Raw genomic sequence first — 16,386 nt, 5'->3', positions numbered from 1 at the left:
CCATTTATTATTTTCGTCTCCTTAAAGGAACTTCATTGCCTGGTTTTCCTCACGTCAGATTGAGCCAGGGTGAATTTGGCAGTAGCATGTCACTGGTAGGCCCAGTGAAACCATGGAAATGTCACTCAAGGTGCTTGCAAACCTCGCAGCTAGGGCCCAGGTAGGCAAGCGCTTCACCGCCATCTCATAGACTATTGATAACATAACAGGTAGTAGTAACTCAGTGCTGTGTAATTATTTCAATTCCATACAAACGAAGAAGTATATATAGAAACACTGAGGGCGTGTTAAAGACAGCACAAAGCTCACAACATTGAGCTAGCTTCATGTGTGAGGGGATGTAGCTCAGTGGTAGAGCGCATGCTTTGCATGTATGAGGCCCCGGGTTCAATCCCCGGCATCTCCAGTTGGCTTTTTCTTCATTTATAAAAAATATAGCACGTCCCCTTTCTTTTAAGTGCCCACAAGTGACCAAACAAAGCCTCCCACAAGATCACACGGTGAAAAGGCTAGCTGTTTGCAACACGCGCCTCAGAGTTTATTCCGCATCCGGTGACGTCACCCTTAAAGGCTCTGCGCACGCGCTGTGGATTGCAGTCTACCGCTGATGACGCCACAGGCTCTGCGCACGCGCTCTGGATTTCAAGCACTGCGCACGCGTCGCGCAGTAGAATTCCAGAATCAAAAATTTGCTAGCATTCGCGACAAGAATTTTCAATTCTATTAAGGACACGGAGGCGAGGATTATGCTTCTCAATCTTTACTGCATAAAACACAGCAGCCAATGAAAATGTATATTTTCAATAAACATTAACAATAAAACTTCATTACCCATGAACACCCATGAGTATAGGCACGCCCCCACAGTCCATAAGAACCCCTTGCGTGCTCCCATCATCCTCTTTCTTTGAGGCGAAACAAGTCCAACAAAACTTGAACAGTCACAATCCTCCAACGTGGAAGAACATCTTCAGGCGGAACATCCTGACCTCCGGAGTCGATCAATCCGACTTCTTATCAGATCCTGAAATAAAGGAAACAACACCACCGTAATCCTTGCATAAAAGGGTGGGTAAGCTTAATACATACAGTACATTAAGCCGGGTGGGATAATCCTCGCCTCCGTGTCCTTAATAGAATTGAAAATTCTTGTCGCGAATGCTAGCAAATTTTTGATTCTATTACAGGACCGGAGGCTTCAGATTATGCTAGTTTAACGCTGATTAAATACCACAGAAGTAATATCTCCCACCGGCTTGTAATAAAACGTCTTAAACGTTGAATCAGAGGACCAATCTGCACAATGCATAATATCTTGGATACTGGATCCTAAACCATATGACTTGGACGCCATCGCGCCTCTAACTGAATGAGCACCAAAAATATTTGTATCAACACCAGCTTCCTTCATAATGAACCGAAGCCATCTAGCAATAGTGGCAGCCGCCACTGGTTTAAAGGGCTTTTGAATAGAAATCAATAATTGCGAACAGCCCTGCGGCCGCAAGGCCTTTGTACATTCCTCGTAGGTCTTCAAACAATGGACCACACATAGTTTTTCATTGTCAGGAAAAGCATTATAAGATATATGTCGAGACATTGTTTTAGTACGACCTGTAATATGAAAAGAAACCCCCTCCGGGGTAAACACTCTACCTGTTACGTCGAGCGCTCTGACATCTGAAGATCTTCTGCAAGAGGATAGACAAAGCAACATGGCTAATTTAGCCCACAATTGCTTCCTAGACAGGAGAGAATTAACCGGCCATCTGTCGAGCAAAGAAATCACCACTGAGACATCCCACAAACCCGTATACTTGGGTTTGGGAGGGTTGGCCACCCTGATGCCTTTCAACAACTTACAAACAACCGGATGCATGCCTACTGGTTTACCATCCACCAGGGCTTGTCCCGCCGAGAGGGCTGAGCGAAAGTTGTTGACCGAACGATACGCTAGGCCTCCTGCCGCCTTCTCGGATAGAAAGTTCAACACTTGGGGTAATCCTGCCCCCACGGGATCCAGACGTCGTCCCACGCACCAATCCACCCAGTTCTTCCAGGCAGCGGAGTATCGCTTCCTGGTGGAAGGTGCCCAAGCCTGCTTGATAAAGTCAGCAGCCTTGTCCGAAATTCCTGGCATTTGCCACTGTTCCCTGAAAGCCTCCATGCCATCAGGGATAACCTGCCCTCCAACAGCAACGGGTGCTGTTCCTGACGAGGGCCCTGCAACAACCACTTCAAATCCGGCAGTAGCCGGGGGCGGTCGCAGCTCCACTGCAACAACTTGGGAAACCACGCTTGTGATGTCCACCACGGAGTCACCATGACAATTTCCGCCGCTTGCCGTATCACATGAGTCATTACTCTGGGAATCAACAGAAAGGGGGGAAATGCATACTGGGTCCCCTCCGACCAATCCTGGAGAAATGCGTCCGTCGCCGTTGCCATCGGATCCGGTCTCCAGCTGAAGAACCGGGGAAGTTGATACGTCAACCTGGATGCGAACAGGTCCGTCTGAAAAGGACCCCAAATCGCCTGTAACCAGAGAAAGACCTGGGGAAGCAGCTTCCAGTCGCTGTAATCCCTCAAGTGTCTGGAATGCCAGTCTGCCACTTGGTTGGCCTGACCCGGGATGTACTCCGCTATGACTGATATCTGGTTCTGTAGACAGTAATGCCAAAACTCTTTGGCTATCTGGACAAGAAGAGACGACCTCGTGCCGCCCAACTTGTTGATATACCTCACTGCGGACACATTGTCCAGGCGCAGGAGGATGCAACATGATGTCTGCTTTGGGGATAACGTGCGGACCGCGAACGATCCTGCCAGTAATTCCAAACAGTTTATGTGAAGTTCCAGATCCTGAGACGACCATCTGCCGCCTGTGGAAACCTCTCCACAGCGCGCGCCCCAGCCCCATCTGCTGGCGTCCGACTCGATTACCACATCTGGTCGTGACCCGAAGATCGCTCTGCCGTTCCAGGCATCCACGTGGCCTAGCCACCATTGGAGTTCGTGCCGAACCTCGTCCGTAAGCGGAACCGAGTCCGTATACGAGAGACCCTTCTGAAGGTGTCTGATCTTCAGACGTTGGAGGGCTCTGTAGTGCAAAGGACCTGGAAATATCGCCTGGATAGAGGACGCCAGGACTCCTACAATCCTGGCCAGTGTTCTGAGCGAGACCAATTGACTGTCCAGTAGTTTCCTGATCTCCTTCTTCAGGTCCCTCAACTTCGCTTGTGGAAGAAGCAGCTGCGCCGTGAGGGAGTTGACCGTGAACCCCAGAAAATCTATCTCCTGAGCCGGGGTCACCACTGACTTTGCTAGATTTATCACAAACCCCAGGCTTTGCAACAAGGAAATAGTCATGGTCAAGTGTTGCTGCAACACTGACCGGTCCTGCGCCATGATCAGAATGTCGTCTAGGTAAATGATCATGCGCACACCCCTCTCTCTGAGGAAGGCCACCACTGGTTTCATTACCTTGGTGAAACACCAGGGAGCCGAGGAGAGACCGAAAGGAAGAGCTAAATACTCGTACCACTGGCCGCTCCACTGAAACTGCAGGAATCTGCGGTGTGGAGGAAAAATCGGAATAGAAAGATATGCATCTTTCAGATCTAATCGCACTAACCAATCTCCTTCTTGTAACAAATCCGCTAACATGTGGATACCCTCCATTTTGAAATGGTTGTACACCAGATGCTGGTTGAAATCTCTGAGGTTGAGTACAAGTCTGTTGCCACCTCCCTTCTTTTGGACTAGAAAGACATTGCTGGCGAAGCCGCGAGGACTTCTCTGGCAAAAAGCGATCGCGCCCTTCCTCAGCAAGTCTGCCACCTCTGCTTCTATAAAACTGTGATCTAGTTGGGAAAAATGGAGAGGTGGCGGGGGGAACGCTTGCGCAGGAGGAGAGTAGAAATCCAGCCTGAATCCCTGAACAGTCTGCAAGACCCAAACATCCTGAGTTAACACTCGCCATTGCTGCAGACAATGCTGCGTGCGACCCCCCAAAGGAAGGAAAGACACATCTGTCAGACTCACCGGAACTTTGATGGGCCTTGAAATTCGCCCTGTTGTTTCCCGACTGGAAACGGCCTTTGTTGAAGCCTCGTCGTGAGGGATAGAAGGTTCCTCCGCGGGTAGAGTCCCACTCGCCGCGGCCGCGGCCAAAATCCCCTCTCTGGGAGCCTCTCTGGAACCCTCGGCCTGACGAGCGACCCCCGCCTCGCCCGGCCCTGTTGAAAACACCCTGCGTGAGGGCGCGCTTAATACCACTCTGGGCCTTATCCAATGCGGTGAAGGTGCCAACATATTTGGTGACGTCCTTCACGAACCTGTCTCCGAAGAGACACCCACCGGCCAGAGGGCCAGGTTCAGCCTCTGCCAGCTCCGTTAAATTGCTGTCCATGCGCATTAGTAAGGACTTGCGCCTCTCCGAAGAGACAGCGCAATTCGCGTTACCCAGAAAGCAAATGGCGCGCTGAGTCCACTCAGCCAAGATGTCCGGATCCACAGGAGTCGCCCCTTCCTTGGCCGCTAAGGCCATCTCTAGGATCTTCGCCAGGGGCCCAATGACATCCAGCATCTTGTCTTGACAGCCCCGCCAGGCCCTGTCAAGCCCTCTCTTAGGATCCTTGGAAAATTTCTTTAGAAATGTCAGCATGCTTGCGTCTATTTCCGGTGTGTCAGCGACACAGTCCGGAATATCTGGACGCGGGCATTCCGACCGCAGTCGGTTGCGCACCTCCCGAGTGAAGCTCTTCCGGAGGTGGTCATGAATATAATCAGAGACGTCCGCCGGCGGAACCCAGTCCGAAGACCGGGGGTGAACGATGTCCGAAGGGTCAAAGTGGAAAGCCTTAGAGGCTTTGTCCTCCACTGACTTGGAAGCCGGCTTGGCCTTCTTAGGGGGAGGAGGCTGCTCCTCCGAGGTATCAGTGTCCGTATTGGTATCTGTATTAGTGGTGGTAGTATCCGTGTCTATCACGATCTGGCGCTTACTCTTCGCCTTGCCCCCAGAACGATGGTCAGTTGGGACGTCACGAGCCGGCAATGAGGCCATGGATTGTGCATGCGGCCACATTTTGCGCTCTTCAGAAATAGAAGTAGAGGTAGAGGGAGTAGCACGCTTCTGCTTCCTACCCTTGTCATATCCGTGTCGCTTAGCAAAACCTTCTAACTGTTTGCGAATGGGGCGCAGGGCCACTGCTAGTGCTTGCTGCACAGTCTGGGGGACCTTCGTCTCCATTGCTCTCTCAACCGAAGCTTGGACCGAGGCATCCAAGGCTTCGACAATATTGTCTTCCAGAACAGCTTCCTGCTGCCCGTCATTATTATCCTCCCCATCTGCCTCCTCTTCTTCGGGGTATTTAACCCAATTTTCCATGCTCACTCTCTGATAATATATCACTGAGGCAGGTGTAGGGGGTGGTGGGGGGGGTCAGCCCACTGCACACAATAAGTAAAATCAGGCAACTGTACCCAAACCCCCTCAGCAAAGCTGTATTCAGCAAGGCCAAAGACCTAGGTCCCAAATATATAAAGAGTGTGTGCTCACTCTGGACCTTAGACTATTACAGCCAGCACTGGCGGTAAAACGAGGGGCCAGCCGGTGTGTGGAACGAGAAAACGCGCGTTCCAGTGAGCCTGGGGAACGAGCCGAGGCGCGCCGCCCAAAACGCTACCAAAAGCTACTAAAAAGCAGCCCAATTGAGCAGCGTTTTTGGGCGCGCGCGTCGGCCGTGAGCCACCCGGCCTTTACACGGGGCGCATTAGGGAGCTCCCGTGCGCCCTCAGGCTGCCGGTGAAACGGGCCCAACTGTAGATCGCGGCGGCCCCCCGCCGGTCAGAGACCATCGTAACAGCGCTGAACGCGCGCGCTCCACAGCGGGAGCTGCCTGAGGCAAAAGCCGGCCCAAGACGAGCGCAGCGCAAGGTGAGCGCTCGCGATCCGCCTGCCCCACAAATAGTCCTAAAGCATCATAACAGGCCAAATAAACCCAACAAGCGCACCATATAAAAACGTATGTCCTCAATCAGGCAGCGGAGCGACCCGCCTCAATCCAAAGGCTATACACAACAGTCTCCCAAGCACCCCCAAACCAACTAGCAGAGTGAGGGAACAGGGAAGGTGCACTTAACTCTGGCTTGAGCAGCAAAGAAAGAGGATGATGGGAGCACGCAAGGGGTTCTTATGGACTGTGGGGGCGTGCCTATACTCATGGGTGTTCATGGGTAATGAAGTTTTATTGTTAATGTTTATTGAAAATATACATTTTCATTGGCTGCTGTGTTTTATGCAGTAAAGATTGAGAAGCATAATCTGAAGCCTCCGGTCCTGTAATAGAATCCAACCTGTGTCAGATGAAAGTCCTCATCGTGGTGCACAGCCGTGGGTTTGTATTGTGGTGTTACAGTATCTGGTGCCCAACAGGTCGCGTAGGCCTCGGCCTTGAACTCAGTCAGTGCCACGTTCTGGTGAATTTGTTTTTGCCTTTTTAAGTCCCTACTGATTTACGTACGTTGTAGATTGTTAAACTGTTTTGATAGTCTTGAGTTAAGCTTTAGATAAAGATACTATTTTTTCTATAACTACCTGAGTTGTGTCCTTTTGTGGTGTTGTTACTGCCTTTTTGTGCATGGTCATAAATGCTTCACACACTGCCTCAGAGATAGGCTTAACTGCTCATGCTACGTTACCACAGGGTTGAGCAGGGGTTGTCAAAGGGGGTAGCCCACTTGCCCTGACTCAGAAAGAAGGGTCCCTATTTGGACATTGGCGCCAACCATTGCCAACTAGAGACCCCCATTTCTAACAATAGTATATAATTTTATTTGCAGGTGCTGTTCTCTGAGCCAGTGGGGCGATGCTCCTCCGCCATCGGGAGGAACCACCCCTGTGTGGTGAGACACCTCTCTAATAATTTCTTTGTCGTGTCATGGCCTGGCAATAACAGCCGGGTTGGCTGACTGTAGCGACAGTGACTTCAAGTCACTGTTACTGTAGACTGTGACGAGGTTGGCAAGCCAACATAATAACAAGGAGAGCCGAGTGGTAAACCGAGCCATGGGTCTGGCTTGGCTCTAACAGTTCACACATTAGCTGAGCCATGAAAAGATTGGCCATGTAAATTATGCAACATGCCATACACAAATATGACCAAATTGCTTCAAAATCTTAAAAAGGTGGGTTTTTTTTAACATTGAAAAGTGGTTTACGTTTGTACTTTATTTCACTTCAGATTATATCACTGCATTGAGAACCATTTATTAAAAGTGATATTTTTAGAATATGAAGTTACATATATTTCTTCCTTTACCTGGCCCTGATGACAATGCCACTATTAAAGCAAAACATATGGATTCAGTAATTAGAACCTCCTTGAAAAGTGGGCACACTGAAGTGTCCATGAATCTCATGCCATCATAACAGAAAAGGGGGAGTACGTTTAGGGGCCTTCCATTTTTGGGCTTTTGAATTTGTTTCACTGCCTTTTCCAGAGCTTCCCAAGGTGCAAAGGGGGCCATTTATTATTTTCGTCTCCTTAAAGGAACTTTATTGCCTGGTTTTCCTCACGTCAGATTGAGCCAGGGTGAATTTGGCAGTAGCATGTCACTGGTAGGCCCAGTGAAACCATGGAAATGTCACTCAAGGTGCTTGCAAACCTCGCAGCTAGGGCCCAGGTAGGCAAGCGCTTCACCGCCATCTCATAGACTATTGATAACATAACAGGTAGTAGTAACTCAGTGCTGTGTAATTATTTCAATTCCATACAAACGAAGAAGTATATATAAAAACACTGAGGGCGTGTTAAAGACAGCACAAAGCTCACAACATTGAGCTAGCTTCATGTGTGAGGGGATGTAGCTCAGTGGTAGAGCGCATGCTTTGCATGTATGAGGCCCCGGGTTCAATCCCCGGCATCTCCAGTTGGCTTTTTCTTCATTTATAAAAAATATAGCACGTCCCCTTTCTTTTAAGTGCCCACAAGTGACCAAACAAAGCCTCCCACAAGATCACACGGTGAAAAGGCTAGCTGTTTGCAACACGCGCCTCAGAGTTTATTCCGCATCCGGTGACGTCACCCTTAAAGGCTCTGCGCACGCGCTGTGGATTGCAGTCTACCGCTGATGACGCCACAGGCTCTGCGCACGCGCTCTGGATTTCAACACTGCGCACGCGTCGCGCAGTAGAATTCCAGAATCCAACCTGTGGCAGATGAAAGTCCTCATCGTGGTGCACAGCCGTGGGTTTGTAATGTGGTGTTACATTTCAGATATCTGGTGAAAGGCTTCAAATAAAGTCGTCATAAATGGGACGGCTCTTCGACATCTCGACCTCATCGTGGAGTTTCACTTTGTCATCACCATAAATTGATTTCGGGCCTCCTTTATAAGCGAAAAATATGTATATACGGACAGTCACATAAACTGGAGATAAAGAGGGGTATCCAGGGAAAGTCTTATTTATGGGTGTCATTCAATAAAAAAATAACTTTATTCGGTTTCCTTAAATGAAAACCATAAAAGTATACACCCATATAAACAACATACCAGTAAAATTCCATTTACGGATTTTCAAAAAAGAGCACATTTATGCAAATAAAAACGACCGGAGTCAATGTATCTCAATAGAAAAAGTAAATATATATATTTGGGAGAAATATTCTCGTTCATATGAAACTTTACAGTTTGAAGGTGAGTTTCACTATCAGTTTTTTTTAAGCTTTTATGGATTAACTGCTAATAAATGTAGATTCTTGCATTGGTGATACACAGTGCTGAGGCTCCTAGCTCTAACAGGTGTAGCCATGGCTTCCCTTATTTGCCCCCTTCTGGTGGTATGTTTAGGGTTGAGCCTACGCACCTGTTACCAAGTGTCCCTCTTGGAATATCCTATTGTTTACAAATGGCTTGGATCCTGCCCGTTGGTTACATTTGTCTGCTTCAGTGTCACTCTTCTTTTCAGCCGTCTTTATTGGCCAGTGCAGCTGAAACATCACTTCCAATGTTTGCTGTGGACCAGGGACCAAGCATAAATTGATTCAACCTACTCAGTGCCCGTACGCTGCTCCTGAGGTGATTCAGGTAACTCGTTTTTATCCCTCCTCCCACTTACCCTGCCTGCATTCTGTTGCTTGAACCATCCCATCACCCTCCTCCCTTCCTTCACTACTTGCCTTCACTCATTGCTTGCTCCGCCCTCCAACTCCTCCTCGCTGCTTGCCCCATTGTTGCTTGTCTCCCTTCTCCCACATCGAAGCTTGAACTGTAGCCTGCCCCTCCCCTTCTGTCCTGCTCACAGACGTTTTTCAGATTCTATGGTGTAGGGAAGTAGGATATGCTTCTTATGGATACCCACAATTTTTGCTGATGTCTCACTGTTTTTGGACTAGTCTAACTGGGACCCTGCTAATCAGGACCTCTGACTTTCTGCTTTCTCCCTTAAATTGCTATGTATGTACTTTAGGTACATTCCAGATTGGATACTGGGGTACCCTTATAAGTCCCTAGTACATGGTACACCATGTACCCAGGGCATAGGTACCCCAGAGGCATCCCATGGGCTAAAGCATGTATTATGCCACCCATGAGAGGCCATTCAAAATGACACACCAGGTCTGCTACAGCAGCCTGTGTAAGCTGGTGTTTGCACCACTTACTTAGATATAGGTTCACTATATCTATCTAAATCACTACACTTAAAAACCTATCAGTCACCCCTATGGCAGGCTGTATCAATCCTGAAGGCAGGGTGCTGGGTTTTACGCGAGAGGGTGACCCTGCATGAGTAGGGCCCCTCAGCAGGCTTCGGAGACCATTCTCTGGGGTTGTCTGTGGTGCAGCCAATCATATAGGTCTAAGTGCATGCATTATAACCTTACGGTAAATGCTAACTTTATAACGGCTGCTTAGAAACATCTCATGTTTGGTGTCAAACACCTAGGAATCATACTTTCACACCAGTAACTGGTGTGGAGGTATGATTCCACCCTTCTAGAACTACTACGGTGGGTCACTGGTCTACCCGGTACCAGCTTTCTCGACCCGGGCAGCACAAAATGGATGCTGCCAGCCACAGACATGATTCTGATCTCCTGCTGCTGAGCCAAGCTCGCACAGAGAAGGCATTACAATAGGCATCCTGTCACAGGGAGGTGTTACCACCTCCAAGACAGAATTTAGTGTATTGGGGCTGGGTGGGTGCACTCTGAGAGTGCCAGAAAGTCTGCAATGGGGGCACATTTGGTGTCCCTGTTCATAGTACAGCTCAAACCAGTTCTGGGAGCCATTGGCTCCTGCTCAGGCGTGAAACTGAACAAAGGACATGGATGTAGCCACCCCTCTGTCCTGCCCCTCCCCTAGGAGGTTCCTTAGAATCTTTCCAACCTCTTCGGATGGGTATAAAGTGGGTTACCTGGCTATAGGACTTTAGATTTTTACCTGGACAAGATTCTACTAAGAAGAAACCAAGTACTTCAACTGCTTGCACAACAATTGCACGACTGAAGAATCTCTCTTGGAGTAAAGGAGTTACTCCCCTGCAGTAGCAGGCACCTAAGCGCATCTGACCGGCATGCTTCTTCATAGCTCCTGAGGACTCTGAAGATTTCAGCAACACAGGAGGTGGGTTTCTGAAGGTCCCTGAGGTTGATCTGACCTCTCAGCGATTCTGAGACCAGTATCCCTCGTGGAGACCATATGACCTTAACCCCTGCGTACTGCGTACATTTGCTAGTGCATATTGTTGGTGATCCCCAAGCTTGTACTCCTGACCCGAGCAGTATTTGCACTGGAGAAATCCGGCCTCCTCGCACTGAGTACTCTGTTGGCTGATGCTTTGTAAATCCGCTTGAGGTCTCGTAACTCCTGGTCCGTTGGCCTGTGGGTCCTGCGAGGGTCACCTTGTTTGTACTTGGGATTCCCTGGTTGCTCCAGATGTGCCCTGACTCTCCATTGCATGGAGAGTCCCCTGGACCTTACTGGTCCACACTGTAACAGGTTTGTTCTTCCTGCGTGAGTTGCATTTGCCAAGGGTTGTTGGTGCTCCAGCCAGACATTGACCCCTCAGCACTCGACATCTTTCGTGAGACTGCTCACCTCCGGATCCTGGTTGTCCTCGACGTTTCCTGGCCCCATGGCTCCAGAGTCAAGCATCCCTTCTTTGCACCTGAAGCCCCCGACATCGGTGGGCATTCAACTACGTAGCCCCTGGTCACCTGATGTGACCCAGACGCTGTCCCCTCTGCTTTCAGGTTCCTCTCACTTAGAATCCAGGCTTGGATTCCCCTGGACACTTTTCGCCTTCCTGGTAGCAGTACTTCTTTGCAGCTCTCCATTGAAAACGACAAAGGTTTCCAACACCACTTGACCCCTATGCACCCGGCTCCTCTGGGATAGGTAACACAGGTACTTTGATACTCACTGGTAGATTATCTCTAGAACCTCCTATGTTCCAAAAGGTTTGCTTGAAGTCCTTGTAGAAGTGTCCTTAAATTGTAACTTTGCAACCCCGACTTTCCCATAGAGTTGTACGGAGCATGCAGCCGTGTTTCCTCATTGCACCCATCCTCCATCGACTCCCTGTGCCACTGCCTTTGGTGGTTCCTTGGGGTCCCAGCGATTCTACGTGCTCTAGGCACTGTGTCTAGTCAAGTTGTGAATGTTATACAATTTTATTAGTATATGGTTCGGTCTCCCCCTGGAGCCCGCTGTGTATTGTGCTACTTACAAATGTTATATTGAATCGGTATTGTGTACTTTATGTTCTAATCTCGCATAGGGATTAGTAGAGAGTGTTATATTAATAAATACATATTTTTTTATAACTACTGTGTGGTTCTCCTTTCATTAGTCATTCAGGAGGTGATACTCTGGTAAAACACCCTCAAAGATTAAGCCTGAAGGCTGCTCTCCACAGCTACCACTAGGATAGCTTTCTAAAGGTTATCTTTGACCTCATACATCATAAGGGTTGTGTGGAGTGGTACAGGGTGCCCACTTTAATTAGTGGACAGTATATACCAGGCCACCTTCTCACATATGGCAGGACCGGTGGCTCCGATTATGCTGCTCAATCTTTACTACTTAAATTAGAGTAGCCAATTAAAAAATAGTTAATCATTCAAAACACTACATATCCCATAAGGCTTTGACCCACGCCTCTATAAACCACCAATCAACAGTGATCACTATATGCAAAATAGAGATGCACCATCTTACTGCCTCTTTCTTTGCTGCTGTGCAGTCAAGTTAAGTGCCTCTCTATTTTGCATATCCTGAACTGTTTGATCGCATATGTACATTTTGTCTACTTGATTTTAACTGTTAGTTTACATACTTATACTTGTACATGCTGTACGCTCTGCGTGTTCACGAGCGGTGCTTCCTGAACCATCGGCGCATAGACCGCAACACGGCCTCCATTGTGAATTTTCCCTTTCTCCTTATAAACAGCGCTTGTTATGCCTTCATTCCGAATATATAAAAACGTAGTGTTGGACATTTTTGTTCATTATCGGTCCGCGGCATCGCCGCTGCGGCACGCACCCTCCTCGCGCTATCGCTTGGGAGTGGCACCTCCTGGGAGTGAGATTGCGTGTGTGGCCCAATTGGGCTACACATCGGTAACCTCTACTGAAGCCTGAACGCGTCTCAGTGTACGCGGTGCAGCTTCATCACACGAATGCTGGAGCCGCCTTCCCCAGGCTGGAAGAATTGAGGAATTTTGCAGGTGAAGTGCCAGTAACGGGCCTCATAATTTACATATTTCCTCTCAAGGATAATTTTTAGAAGACTTTCTCAGCAGTTATTGTGCAACCAACCATTGAGTTTAATTTTTAACTGGTCCTTCAGGCTGTCAGTGTTCCCCCCTGTTTATTAAGTCCTGTACGTGACAGTTTTGGTACCTCTGGCCTCCCTGCACCAGCTTATTGCTCTCTCCTGATGTCCTGCTCCTAGGCTCAAAAGGGCTGTAAAGATTGGATTTCCTCTGAGGATATTTTTTGTTTGGAGTGAACCCAACTCCCTTGTGACATGTCTGACCAGGAGCATTATGACCAAGACTTGGCTGCCTATGGCCCAGGAGAAGATGAGGCCTACTTCTACGATGAAAGCATGGAGCCTGTGATTGATAAAACCGTGGAAAAGAAGTTAGACAAGGCCTTGTCTTCAGCCCTTCTTCCCATTTCTCAACATTTGGATAAACTGGTAGGGTGTGACCCTCCCACCACCCCCTCCGGCCATCCCACCCCCTCCCTCTCTGCCTGGCCTCATGTTAAAGTAATTGCGAAAGTAACTGAGGGGGTGACAGACCATGATTACAGCGAAGACCCTCTTGCCCCCCAGACTCCTTCTCTTCCCCCGGCTCAAGTCATTCATAATGATACGGACACAGATTTCTCCACTTCTCAGGAGTCCCAAACTTGCAAACGTTCTAAGAAATGGAAGAGATCTCTTTCTCCCTCTATCCAATCCCCTTTCACTTTTGACCCAGCGATTATTGTTCATACCAGGTCCTCAGACTCGTCCCCTCCCCTTTCTGTGGCAGAGTACATGCAACTAAACTTGGGCAAGGGTTTCAAAGAAGTCCTGTCATGACTTCTGTCAGAATGTCCTCACCCAGACCTCTCTCATAAAGCTGCCCACATATCTTATATATATATACCTCTATGCACACTTTCATGATCAACTATAAAAAAGACCCCAAGAAAGGCATAGATAAAGCTCTAAGAGCTTGTCAAAATAAACTGGATGTTTCTGGCCCCCTGCCAAGATTTTGAAACTAGCCCTCCAAGCCCAAGAAACAGGAGCGAAAATCCACCCAGATGTCAGGTTCTCAGTTTCTCAGGAGCACTACCCTCAAGTAGCCCACCTTCCGGCAGCTTTGACTGTGCGCTTTAAACACCAGAGGATCAAAGTGGCCAGATGAGGCAAAGGGAATTAGGGAGGGTACTGCGGGGAGGGAGATCTGGAAGGAAGATGGTACATCAGTTTGAATCTTGATCACCTTTCTCTTAGTACAATTAACAAATACAAAGTATACAAACAATCTTTACCTGTAAAGGGAAAATGCCTTAGGATCCAATGAAATGAACTGTTCTTTAATCACTCATTATGCTGAGAGAGCTTATAATGTCTGATAGCGCTTTCACTTATTTCCTATAGAGCGCTTCCCTAGTATGATACCTTGATTCATTAATGAAATAGTTCATGCATGAAAAGAGCTCATTGTTCTTACTGTCATTACTGTTCGCTAAAGAAAAGTCATCCATAAGAATTATTCTCAATAAGTCTTTTCTTTAATGTCTATTGACTTAAGTGAACTAAGTTGCCTTTGTAATTCAAAAACGCACCTTGAACTGAATTAACTTGAGACCTCAGGCAAATAATCAGTGTTTATTCAAGCACCTAGAAGAGGTCCAACAATACTGTCTCTATTGCCTTGAATGCCTTTTAAAGAATGAATGCAATTAGCTTTGTAATTAAGTCTCTTAAACTGTTGCATGTTGAACTGCACGTGCGTGTTGCATTAGAAAAAGAAAACATGTGCGCGCTTTCAAAAACTAAATTGAACTTGCCCAAAACAATGATTGTAGTCTCATACTGGACGCTGGAAACCGTCAGGAAGACATGCCAAAGCTGAATATACTCCATTCACCATGAACAAGCTGAAGCCGGAGCAGGGACTGGCTCGGAAGACGAAGAATGCTGACCGTGACCTGAACAGCTGGAATAATCCGCGAGAGGCGGATGGGTGCGGCTGCTATTTATAGCGGCCCTAATGAGTACGGAAGCGTCTGTGGGTAAATAGGGAGCAACAGGCAAAAAACCCACCAGCATGTAAAGCAAAGTGAAATACACGCATTTCTTATTTAAAAACGTAGTGCGTGTGAAGTCTGCAGGCTCCAGTTTGTATGATACTGGCTACGGAATAAGCTGTCAAGTACAGTTTGTAGTTATGGCAACAAGATGATCAGTATTAGGATAAGGAATAAAACAAAGGAAAAGAAAACCAAGACATACAGATAACAGGCATACAGATAACAGCTGGGTAACTGAATGTGATGCATAGTCACAACGCTGGCAGGAATATGTACACTACTTAGAAAACTGGTGGAGGTTGTGACACCAGAAGTGCTAGCAGGCTGGATTCAGAGAATCTCTTGAGAAATGCCAATTGCGCTCTCTTGTCGGAATGACGCAAATGTGTTTTTTTACGCATAGAACCACAATTAAAGTAGAATGAGTCTCAACAGAACGAGGCCCACTGGCTGAGGGGCAATTGTTTGATGATCACTTTGTCAAGGACATGACAACATTTGTGAACACTTTCACCTCTTTGGAAAAGTCTCAGACCTCACTCAAGCTTGTTTTTAATCCCCTTTCTGGCAGGGCTGGTCGTGGCAGAGGATGCTCGACCAGCCGCTACAACCAACAAGGTCCTCAACGCGGATATAATCCCAAACGCAGGGATTACGCCCAAGAACCAGCCCAAGCAGGGTTCTAACCTACGAGGTCCAGGGGTTTCAGAGGCCGATTCAACCGAGGTGTCAACTGGGGATTTTGAAACAATGATATTCAATCTACAGGTAATACGTTACCCTCTTCTTCCGTCGCTTCCTTTGGTTGGCAGACTGAAACATTTTGTACTCAATTGGATGAATATTACCTCAGATTCGTGGGTCCCAAACACTGTTCAAGGTTATGAAATAGAATTATATAAACAACTAAAGGAGTATCACCATTGGACCAAGTCAATGGTCCTAAATGGGAGGTAGGGAGATGGAGATGTAACAAAAGAAAAATATTCTTTTGTTAGAAGACCCCTCACTCACCAACCTGGTTGGAGACATGCTTCATCAGAGGGGTCCCACCCGGACAGCCGAGTGCCATCCGGTTGTGCTGCGACACCTGACTACAGTGGAGCGGGTTTTTTTTGTTTTGTGAATGTGGTGCAAAAAAAGATGTGATGTTAAAAATTGGCCGAGTATAACTTCTTGAAAAAAACTTTTTATTCTGAGGCTACTGGACAGTGTTAAAATCAGTTGTGGGATACTTCTGTTGGCTTAATTGACCAACAGTATCTATGTGAATGTAAAATAAAATAAAGGTCTACATGTTTCAACCTGTGTTGGAATCTACCAGGTTTTCGTCAGGACCAAGTGAGCGGAACCTGGGCGGTATACACACTCTAAGGTTTATCCAACCCTCGATTCCTAAGACCTAACTGTATACTTGCAGTTGGTGTCCTCACAGCCTTATAAGGCGAGGAGAAATGGAGAAACCTGTGGAAAAAAAGGGAACAAGCATAGACAAACAGATTACGTGCCTGTAACGTAGTGAAGTTTCTCAGTAATCAACATGCTCCATGCGCTCACCTTC

At 47.7% G+C, this 16,386-nt stretch overlaps 2 non-coding genes across 2 annotated transcripts; both read left to right on the top strand.

Moving 5' to 3' along the window:
• The first annotated feature begins 334 nt into the window (after positions 1 to 334).
• Positions 335 to 406, top strand: TRNAA-UGC (transfer RNA alanine (anticodon UGC)). The gene has a single exon. It is a non-coding gene; the product is annotated as a tRNA-Ala (tRNA).
• Positions 407 to 7,860: 7,454 nt separating this feature from the next.
• On the top strand, positions 7,861 to 7,932 carry TRNAA-UGC (transfer RNA alanine (anticodon UGC)). The gene has a single exon. It is a non-coding gene; the product is annotated as a tRNA-Ala (tRNA).
• Positions 7,933 to 16,386: the final 8,454 nt, after the last annotated feature.

The sequence above is a fragment of the Lissotriton helveticus genome, chromosome 1_2 (assembly GCF_964261635.1).
Source record: "Lissotriton helveticus chromosome 1_2, aLisHel1.1, whole genome shotgun sequence".
NCBI lineage: Eukaryota > Metazoa > Chordata > Amphibia > Caudata > Salamandridae > Lissotriton > Lissotriton helveticus.
This window is presented reverse-complemented; position numbering and strand designations above follow the sequence as displayed.